Genomic DNA, 11,642 nt, shown 5'->3' with positions numbered 1-11,642 from the left:
AAATAAAATACGTAAGCACGGCCACTTTAAAATAGTGCTAAATATAGAAGTTAACTTAAAAATTAATACATTTCCTGTTTTTGGCATTAAACGAGCCACGACTTGTACTGGCTATCTAATAAAAATGATATATTTAGGTAAACAGTAATAATAAAATAGAATACTTTAAGATGATTGATGGTTGTAATGAAAGCCTAAGTATGTATTTATTATGATATGATAATGACATGCTAACAATTGATAAATCTTCCTACATGATCTTGATAATAACAAAATCTTGTGTTTATCATTATTATATATTTTTTTCTTTTGGATTTTTGTTGTCAAAGTCAAACCGGGTAGTAAATATAAATTACAGCTTCTGCCTATTTCATTTTGACTGACTATAGTTATCAGTGAGGGCATACATGTATCGTATGTTTAAAAGTGGAAACAGAAAAAAAAAAAAAAAACTAAACTAAAATTCCTCATTTAATTTTTACAGTTTTTTTATCTTCACTGTGCTTTTTTCCTTAAATGGTCCACAGTATTAATCATTGCCTGACTGTTAAAATGTTTAATTTCAAGCCTCTTGAAAGCCTCTTATAATTATGAGCAGAACAAAAGCTGCTGCACACAGTGAGGATGTTCCCTTCGGAGGTTCACAGGCAAATTCTGCTGTTCCCACTATTTGGAAGAGACGTTTGCGGTCTGACTCAATGAGAATATCACATAAATTGTTTATGGTATGCTTTTACAAATGCAAAAAAAAAAAAAAAAAAGCATATGACAATGAATTAAATGAAAATACAGAGCAGTTTCTCCTTTTTAATCTAAGTGCTATCCGGCTGCTAATAAGATCCCATGAAGCTACAGTAAAGAAAAACAAAAATATCGTAGTTTTTCTGCAACTTAAACAACTTTCTCTTCTCCCTATCATTCAGATATTTGCATTTTGAACAGGCTATTAGCTGAAATTACCACCACTCTCTAATTATAAGCATAATAGCTCCCTCACTGTGAGGATTATATATTGTGTGTGTTATCACAGGGGAATTGTTCTCTTGGCAGATTGGTGGGTTGACAAAAACTCACTTTGGCACATTCATGGGTTTCCGCTCTGAAACTTGGTGCTAACTTAGTATTATGTACTGAGGAGTGGAATGAATGGTTTGACAAAGTAATTAGGAGTACACATTGATACTATCACAGGTGATATACACAAACAAGCCTAATCATGAAATTTAATGATACATTTCTGCTCTGAAATATGATTCATGATGGTAAAAAGAGACTTAATTCAAAGGGTGGTTGTTAAAAGTTTTAAAATATTTTTGAGTGTTTTTTTTTGGATGTTGATTCTCCCCTCCAATGGAGTGATGGGTGTTCCCCCCTTTGGCTCTTTGATACTTGGGTAGACTCAAAAAAAAACCCTGAGCCCGAACAGGAGTAAAGCTGGTTCTGAAAATGGATGGATTAATTCTGTGAGTTCCAAACAAAGACGATATCAATTTGTGACAAAATGATTGTTGTATTTAGACTAATTCAAATTTATTTATTTTTTTATTGAACATTATGAGGGGCAAATGTCTAAGCTTTTAAGGTAAAAATGGTCAGTTTAGTGCTAAGGTTGAACTTTATCTATTTTCCATCTTTGTACTTTTTTAACCTAAATAATTTAGTTGCAATTTAATAATTTAGCTCAGTGACAAGAGATTAAAAAGGAAGCGTTTTGGCTAACTCTGGTGCATTTGCAGAGATGCTTTAAATGTGCAATGTCCCAAAAAATTAAAGAAACAAAAAAAGCAAATTGTTAGTATTATTTTTACTATTATTATTTTTGCAATATTCCTGTCTAACATCAACATATTTAAATTAAAAACCAAATTACAACTTTAATTACTAGGGTAACCATGTGGTGACTTGTGTACTACTTATGGCCTTAAAATCAAAAGGTGTCAGTATATATTTTTAACCAGATAGTGATGCTCATCTGTTCATCCATGAGAAGTTTTTTTTTTTTTTTTATTGTCTATGAGGTGACCCCCTAAATCTGTCTCCCAAAAACAATTGAAATGTTGAAATACAACTGCATAATTTACCCATAATGCCTTTCTTCTTTGGCTTCAAAGCTAAAACATTCCAATTTCGGATGATTACACATAAACAACAGTTTCAAACTCATGAAAGGCTTTTTAAAGAGCTTTATGATTTGTCTACCTCTTAGGATGAACAGTTATTGCTTTTACTGCTTTTGATGCTAATGTTTCTCTATTAAAAAACAGTGCACTAAATGCCGTTTTTTTTTACTTTTAGTGGTTTGTTTTCTTTTTTCATTGCAACAACTATAATTTCTCCATGCCCTTATTTTTTTCCTCTGACAGAATAAATTAAGACATTCATTTCAACAAAAGTCTGATTTCAAAAGAAAAAAAGAAGAGTTTTTTTTCTTCATTTTTTTCTGAGACAGATGTGTCTCATCAGCACCAGATGGGCATGAAATGAACATGATTATAAAGGGCAGGACACACAACAGGAAACAGTCAGTGAAGCAATTTTCATAAAGTCAAAAAAACAAGTTTTCTGTGGATATTTTTCCTTTTTCCAGTAAAAAGAAAACAACCATTTTTGCTAATTTAGGAATATTTTTTTTTACCTAAATATAAATGTGTCATGTAAGCAAATTACAACTGATACAACTATTTTTATAAAGAGTTTTTAACAAACAAGAATTGAATGATGCTTGCAAGTCTAATGTAAAAATGAATACTTTCATTTGAAATTAAGCAATCAGCCGTTCCAGTGTCTCTGAGCATCCCGCAGAGACAGAAGACAGAATTCACGATATGACATCCTCAATAATTCATTACAAATGAGGCGTTCCTGTTTCTCCTTGTTTTAATATTTCCATCAGCTCCAGTCTGGCAGCTTGCACAGACTGACCTCTTTCATAATGAACTTATGATTAGCTGAAGAAGATTCTTTGCTCCACAATAATGGCTTTTCTAGCACACATCAGAGGCACCTCCTTTTCTTGCACGGTTTAAGCATGTGACACAAGCAGAAGCAGTACGCTTCCAAAGGGAATCTCCTAAGAGCACTAATCCATTAGTGACTTTTCCTCATTATCCTTTTTTCCCAGTAGCAGGCTGCTGCAGTTTAATTGTAGAGACTTTCATACCTCACTTCTTTTCCTTTCCTTTTTTTCTTTTTTTGTGAAGTTTCACAATTAGGGGAGCCTCAAACTGTTTCTACAAAAAAGCAAGGTATGAAATGTCATGCATTTTTTATGACAGAGGGTTTCCATAAAACCTCTCAGATGATCTCAGCTCAATCGGTGCCCTAGTACATTTAAATTACAACCTCGGGGAAATTTTCAACAAGGCAAAAAGAAATATTATTACTAACCTCTGCACCTTTTAAAAAATAAATTTGAATGAAGAAAATATTCAGTGAAAGTGTTATTTAGCTAAATTTTTACATGGTTACATTCCTGGAAAACATTAAGTGGTAAATGACATGCAAACAAATAAAAATTCTCCAAAGTAATGTTTTTTGTAAATTTTAGAATGGTGTTTTAATTTCAGCCCTGCAATGACATTAAAAAGACTATGCTTCAAGAAAGATTGTAATTTTACCTGTATTCTTTTTTTATTTACCTTGCAGTAGCAGGGATAGGCTCCAGCAACCTCGTGACCCCAAAAAAGATATAGTGGGTTTTTAAAATGAGATAAATACATGCATGAATGTTTTTTTTTTTTTGTTTGTTTTTTTTTAAAGCAAAATAATCTTACTTCTTGAAATGATGTATTGGTTACAAAATGCTTTTAAATATTTTTTCCTAGCCTATTGGCATATTTTTTCTACGTATTTAAATATAAATATAGACCGCAAATATAAATATAATTTTTTTTTTCAGAATTTTTGACAGATTTTTATGTGACTGTTTTTGCAGTGCAGGTTGGGAGACAAAAGTGCAGCCCCAACTACTAAATCTATTTTTTTTCCAGTCAGGTAACAGCAAAAATATTGACTTCATGTTTACAATACAAGTGTCTAGTCTAACTTACTAGATTTGTCTTTATTTTTAGCAACGATATGTGTCTGGCAGCAGGATTTAAAAAGATTGTGCAGACAGTAATTGTCTGAAGCAGAGAGGTCGTGGAAAAAGGAGACAAACAGTCGAGCATGCAGCAGTTGTGTAATTCAGCACACGGATGTACAGAGCCACTGGCATTCTGACTAACTAGTTATGTGATTTCTATAGTTGGCTTTATTTGATAATAAGGTATAAAAATGCATTAATGTGACAGAACTCTGAGGGGAAAAAACTGCCTGTGTGGAATTACTGCTTGTATGTACCTCTTTCCACCCTGTAGAGTTAGATCTACTGTTTATTCAGAAGCATATCTGAGTAAGCAAGGAGTGGGGGGGAGGCGGAGAAGACCGCAATGCTACTAGCAGCATAAAGCACAGCTTCTGGTGCAGAACAAGGAGACTTTTGTTTGCACACTCAGAGAGGTTCAGTCCTCTGATGTCTGCTTGATTTGGATCTGTGCAGTGAAAATATCTGTTTATGAATGTCTACCGGACCAAATCTGTTTTTCTACTTTGAGTCCAGTCGAGGTTTTCGGTGGCTCACATGGAGGCTTGAAAAAAGTTTTATCTTCAGTACACTGTGAGGTGAATTTCACGTTTGTTTATCTAACATGAAGCTGGCTCCATTCAGGTTGATATATCCTCCTAAATGAGGTCATCCAACTTTCTCTTTAAGAACATGATTAAATTTAAAAAAGGCAGAGAATGAAATCTCATCCCTAGTTTCCTGTTACTAAGCAACCACGTTAACCAATGAGCATAACACTCAATCCATATTAAATGACTGGTAAAAAGGAAATGGAACGCCATGTCCATTTTCAGGGCTTCTTTTTAAATATGCCCTGCTAATGGAAACTGCAATAGCATTGTGCACAGCAGATAAAACATAAGCAGAGTGTTTGAAATTCCTGTAATGAGAACTTGGCTCATTTTGAGGCATCATTAAGGTATCCAAGTTAATGTGACTCAAATCCAGAGCAGTTAGCTCATTGTGGACATTAGAGGGATACATTCTCAGCAGGATGTGCAGCATAAAAAAACAGAAGAGGGTTAAAAGCACATATTGGTTGTGCAACAACAAAATCACCATAACAAACGTTCAAGAAGACTGAGAATTAGGAGTGCAACAATTCATTTCAATAATGATTTGATTCATATCATAATTTGTGTTTGCCGATATGATTCATGGTTGATAATGATTTGTTTTGAACAATCTGATTCACTGACCTAAAATCAATCCAGGATGTCTTCAGCCAAAGATTTAACCAGTGTGACTCAGAGATAAATATCTAGTAACGCTGCATGGGAAGTTTTACAGTTTTCTTGTATTTCTTGCCAGATAAATTCAAAATGTGTACAAGTAAGTAAGCAGGAATTAATAGCAAATCCATTCACATTTTTGTTTTATTAAGTTCAACCCACTGTTGTTTTTTCAAATCAAAATAATAAAAACAGAACATTAAACCATATTTTATGGTCACGTCTTTGCAAAATTCAGTGTTTCCACACTTTGGATTGTAATGATAGCTTGATTTTTTTGAGGTATTTGTTGATTTGATTCGATTAACAACTTGCCTTAGACAGATGGATCTTGTTAAATCACAGATATAAATTGATTAAGTCAATTACTTATTATAGCCCTACTAAGAATTTTTTCTTTAACTTCTAAAATCAGGAATTCCAAGAAAAAAGAAGGATTCAAAAACATAACTGCTCTGAAAATGTAACAAGGGAGATGGGTTTCTAATCAATTAATTGTCCTAAAAATTACTTTAAAAGGTTCAAAGTATGGCTATGCTCTCTAAAAATTGGGAAAAGGTATCTATCAAACCCCAATTTATATTTTTCATATTATGCCTAAAATTATTATTTTTTATTTATGAGAACCCTTTCAAACATCCTCATGTGCCTGTAATGTAAAGTGCACAGCTGTCTGACTCACAGTGAATATTTGCCCCGTGTTTGTGTGCTTCTATCTCCGTGCCAGGTTCATTTCAGTTCAGCTGCGTGCAGGAAGCACGCGGCTGCACCGCCCATCATTCACAGGACACTTGACAGACGTCTAATGACACATGACAGCAGCGTAAATGCATTTGAATAATGCCCATATCATCCGTGTGTTGAGTTACAAAAACAGAGGTTTCACTATTTGTTTTCTTTCTATTTTGACAAAAGCTTGTAATGAAAAATTGAGGTTACATGTGCATCAATACGTTTGAATAACAAGACCTGATTTTGTTTAATTTCCTTATTAAAAAATAAAAATAAATACAAAAAAAATCCTAATTAAAGATTGTTTTTTATGTGAGTTTTTCCTGCATTGACATTAAATTATCACTCTAAAATCTTTACCAACAGGTTAAAGTCAGGTAAGAAATTGGATTAAATGATCAAAATTCAAATGTTTGCATGCAGAACCTAAAAACATTTAACTAGCTTTCAGTAAAATACAGGCTACCTTCATTAAAATCATTTGACTCTGACAAGATGAGCTGTCAAGGGCTTTGTCGATCCCCCAAACTCTCCCCCTGCCATTAATCTAAATTAATGCCCTGACAAATATGTCATAATATTGAGTGCAAAATATGATAAATGCTCACTTCAGCTCATCCATAATTAAATCTCTTTAGCAAAATGGCAAAATTTCAAATTGCAGGGCTGATGTGGCCTCAGGAAGCAACAAAGGTGACCTTATGCTTATGCTCCAAACAACATAGAAATAATGAAGACTGCCCTTTAAGAAAGTTGACAGGTGAACGCTGCAGAAGATTCTGGAGTTGATGAAGATGCCATTCTAAGTTTTGAGAACTTTGTTAAGTCTACATCCATAATAATACATGATATTTATAATGGTAAAAAATGTGGATATTTTTTTAATTAATGTCCCACTTAAATCATCTTTTGATCTATTTAAACAAATCTCAGTAATCTTTTTTTAATCAAGATTATGTCATTTTAGGCAATATTTGAAAACTTTTGTTTTTTAGGTTAGTTTCTGCAGAGTGGCAGGTTGGTGCACTAATTTCCCTCTGTTTACATGATCTCCCCCTAGCTTATAACCCCTCACAACACCATGCTAACATTAGCATTAGCTAAAACAAGCGAGAAATATTGCAGCTACCAGCTAAACAATTTTGAGTTTTGCCAGCTTAGATGAAGAAAACAACAAGTTTAATGGATCTACTAGTCTGCAATTGAATGTATTGGAGCAAGGGGCATGTGACCTGCTGATTGTAGTTTCTACAAATATAACTAAAAGCTTTTCCAAACTGCATTTTTTTTTGTCTGCTCCTGATTCACCACAATTTGAATACTCAGAAACACAGATTTAATCTTAGTTTTCTCTTCCATCATAAGAAAAATACTACAAGAACGTGTTGAAACACCAACACAATTTTCATCGGAGTGGGTTTTTAAATATAAGAATAAACTTTATGTATAGATTTGGCTCCCAAAGCAAGAAAAAAATCACACACACATGAATGTCATAATATTGTTGGTGAAATGGTGTAAATGCTTTTGAGCTGTATTTTATAAGTTGGTCAAGGTCAAAGAATATTCTGGTAGAAACATGCCTGCTTCACATACATTGGAATAACCTGTCAGAAGAGAAAATGTCAGTTTATGTTTTAAAGCATTAAAAAAGAAAGGAAAAAAAACTCTAATCCACAAGGACAAAATACAAAACAAATGGAAATCCATTTGGAACGTTTTGTATTTTGTGTTGAGATCTCAAAATAGAAATGCCATTTTACCATGTTGTCTGTTTTCTCAGTTGTCTTCTGAAGAAAAGATTTGCAGCCGCAGGTGTCAACCTCTAACTAGACCAGGAGGTGTATTCACTCCATTTACTGGCCTTTCTGGTAATGAGGTGGAGGAGAGTGTCAAGCCTATAGCTAGCTGGGAGGCAAGCAGGAACTGAGAGACAAGTCCAATAGTGAGTCAGATAAAGTGTATAAGCCAAGACATGAAGGGAGACTGCTGCAGTCAAACTGATGTCACAAGTGCCCAAGGACAAGCTAATAATAGGACATGTTTATAAAATATATAAAACATGCATTTGCCATGAGGTGTCCTGGTTGTTCAAAAAGAAAAGGATGTGACTTTCAGATGGATTCATGTTTGATTCCTGTATTGGATAATTTGAAGATAGAAATGCAGATTTGTGTTTTTATGTTCAATAGAGCAGAAAAAAACAGGACCTGTTTTAAGTCTGGATCAATCGAATGTATTAAAATTAATAATTTATGGCACTGAGACAACATTTTTTGAAAGAAGAAAATGCTTTTTTTTGTTTACTGCAGATTTTTAAGAGCCCTGCTGCCTTTTATGTTTATTATTACTTTGCTTTTGGGAACAAATGTTTGGTGTTTGGCTTTGTGATTTAAGATCTTAGATCAAATTTTCATGCTCACACTGTTGCTGTGAAGGCCTTAAAGGGGCAAGCTCCCTTCTGCTCTTGTTTACTGGAGCTTGTTTCTAAATGAAGGAGGTGATTATGAGGACTATAACACCAATCACGTAACAGACACCAAAATCCAGCACCAGGGGTGGAATGTTAACACAAGTATTATGCCCGTCAAATCTAATTTCTCGTTTTAGAAAGGAAAAGCGTAAAATGTAGGAACTTCTTAATATTTATTTAAATGACGTTTTAGCATCTCGTGAAAAATCCAGTTCCAAGGTGGTGACAGATTTGTGTGGGCGTTTACTCTGTCAAAGCCAACACTGACATTATCTGATGGCGCTGATTTTTTCCTGCAGAGGTCTTGAATAATTAAATTGGATCAACACGCTTCTCTTTTTGTTGAAGACAGGAGGCACTCTGACAGTCCTTGTTTGACAGGCTTTGACCTCCCTCTGAGCGTGAGGGGCCTCCCAAACACAGCCTCTGATTCCCGCATTAGAAGCACAGCAATGCTGTCTGGACCGAATTCCTCTGTCACACCAGGTTCACCGCCGCCATCCCGTCCTGAATGCCGGACTCTGGTTGAAATCTCATTGCTTTAGATTTGTCTGTCTGGCCAGCGCTGATGGCTTTGGCTCTCTTGGGAATAGAGTCAGGCTCGGAGTTATACACCTGACAGGCCGCAAAAATGGACACAAACCAACACCCTTTTCAGAGACCAAATTTGTTCTTTTTCACTGTTAATGTCCTACAAAGTTGAAAGACCGATAAATCACTGCCTCTTCAGAGTATCTCGTAAAGACGTTGATGGACGGCATTTGCAGGACAGCCACGGATACAAGGCCAAACATCCAAGCATGTTCTCCCCCCTAGGAGGAAAAAAAATAGCGCTTCATGATGTTCTCAGTGAACAAGTGTGGCCTCAGGGCAGAGCTCATGCGCAGGCATTTTTTTTCTGACTTCTGTGCCCATATAAAGTAACTCACATGAGAGCCCCTTTAGCACTTCCTTGGGTGAAAGATAAGAAATAAAAGGAGGACTGATTCCCCACTTGGTGATGGCGAGACTAAAATACTAAATCAGTTAAATTACCTAAAGTTCTGAGTTAAGGTTTTAAAACCACCTGCAGAAATAAATCATAAGGCAGTGAAAACTATGGAAATAACTATTTCTTAAAGCTGGTTAAGACCAAATTCAGCTGCTAACCTACTTATGGATACCAATATTTATGGGAATGCCACAAACACCTTATTATAACATGAAAAATGTCCACTATAGTGTCTCAAATCAGGAAATTACATTTTAAAATATTACTTCAGATGATGCTATTTACCCTTTTTTTTCCCCTTTTTTTGTCTTTAAGGGTTTTACCTCTTTGATCGTGATCCAAACAGCAGCATTTGCCTTTCTACTCGCTCTGCTTTGTCAAAATAACTCCTGGCTCAATAGCTGAATTGTCAAATAAATTTTACTACAGTCTGCTGAGCTTGCTGAGAGCCCAAGAAGCGTTTTGATGTAATTTAATCAGAGTATTACCTCAACAAGTGCCAGCAAACAGATTGTGGGGAGAATAAGATCCATCAAGGAGGATATTGTCTAAGGCCAGATGTTCCTGCTGTATTTGTATCATCTATGTATAAACCTCCCCTTCACATATATTACTGTTTTTATTTAACTGTGAGCATCAGCACTTCTTTGGATTTTTTTTTTTTAATAAATTTTTGGTGGGGTATTTTATCTTTAGATTTTCATCTTGACTTCTTTTTGCTACAAGCACAGCCAATTTTTGCTTTCAATGGTCCCATCTGTTTTAAATCTTGTTTATTTTTCCTTCTGTATTGAATGGTTTTGAGTTAGTTTGTGTCTGATTTCACATTTTTTATCAAGTTAGGTTTCAGTTTGCACTTTGAATTGAGTTTTTGTTAACCTGCTCCACAGATTCCATCATTTGGGTCCTCCCATTCACTGTAAATGAGAACTGGACTGAGTGACCCCTCCCCCTGTTGTTCCAAATAGGAAGTAGCGTTACCTGCTGGCCCCTACAGCACAAATCTCATAGACTTCTATGGAGAAATAAACACCAATTATATCTCAGTTACTCTACTTGTCAAAAAAAAAAAAAAAACGTTCTTTCTCTGCTACATGTTTTAACCTGTTCTTGCTAATCCTAACTTTTCCATGATTATGTGTCTTCTTCAGTGCAAGTTATTCAAGTTATAAACTGGCCAATAAGACGCCTCATCAAAAGTCAAAAGTTTGAAACGTTTGACAGGTTTCGTCCCATCAAGTGTGGACTTCCAACAAGCTCACCCCTAATTGCCAAAAGATGTTTCCATAGAAACGATGACTCAGACAGATTTGGACAAATCACTGCTTACTGCACTCTTAACACACCTATTCAACCCAATTATTGGGCTTTTTGTGTTGGGATATGCTTTGGGTTACTTTTTGGAGCAATACTAATGTTTTGGGGTATAGTGGTTTTATCGTAACACAATATATGTTTTAGTTAGTCCCGTTTTAACCTAGTAGTTAGGTTTATAGCAACCCAACTTGGGTTATTTTTAACGATGGAGATGTTTTAATGTATGACATCATCTGCCTCCAACATGGCAACAAAACAAAAAATAGCAACTGAATCGACTTAATTTTGTTGAAGTAAGCCATTTTCAATGTGTGATGTCACACTGACTCGGTTCAGTTCTCATTTACAGTCAACGGGTCCTCCTCACCACCCTTCTTGACAGAAACTGTTTCCATGTGAGCATCCACAATGCTTTTTACAATATTATAGTTTGATTTCCGCAGGTGATGTGTTTGCAGAATTAAATCCTTCACACTCACACTTCTCTTTAGTCATACTTTTTCTCTTCAGTTTAGTTCTTCTGGTGACCTTGGATGTTTCACAAGTTAGTCTGATATTAATATGTATGTGCTAGTTAGTCAATGCTGGAAGCTGCACACTCCTGCAAGTATGTGCAATGAATAATGCACAGTGGGAAGACCACCCTCTCAGACCCACCCCTGCTTTTAGCTATTATGCTGCCCACTAATGCAACCAGCTTCCCATTGAGCGCAGACGTTTCCCAACTGAATCTTCAATTTATGTGTGAACTTGAAGGCATGCTCTTATCTGGTGTCTTTTCGTTTAAATTCT

The 11,642-nt window shown here is 35.2% G+C and overlaps 1 protein-coding gene across 8 annotated transcripts in view; it reads right to left on the bottom strand.

The window, feature by feature from the left end:
* Positions 1-11,642, bottom strand: part of adgrb3 (adhesion G protein-coupled receptor B3) — a 109,047-nt gene that overhangs the window by 73,670 nt on the left and 23,735 nt on the right. The gene's annotated exons all lie outside the window — the stretch shown is intronic.

Source organism: Oryzias melastigma, linkage group LG15 (genome assembly GCF_002922805.2).
Source record: "Oryzias melastigma strain HK-1 linkage group LG15, ASM292280v2, whole genome shotgun sequence".
Taxonomy (NCBI): Eukaryota; Metazoa; Chordata; class Actinopteri; order Beloniformes; family Adrianichthyidae; genus Oryzias; species Oryzias melastigma.
Note: the sequence above shows the minus strand (reverse complement) of the source record. Positions and strands in the feature narration are given on the sequence as shown.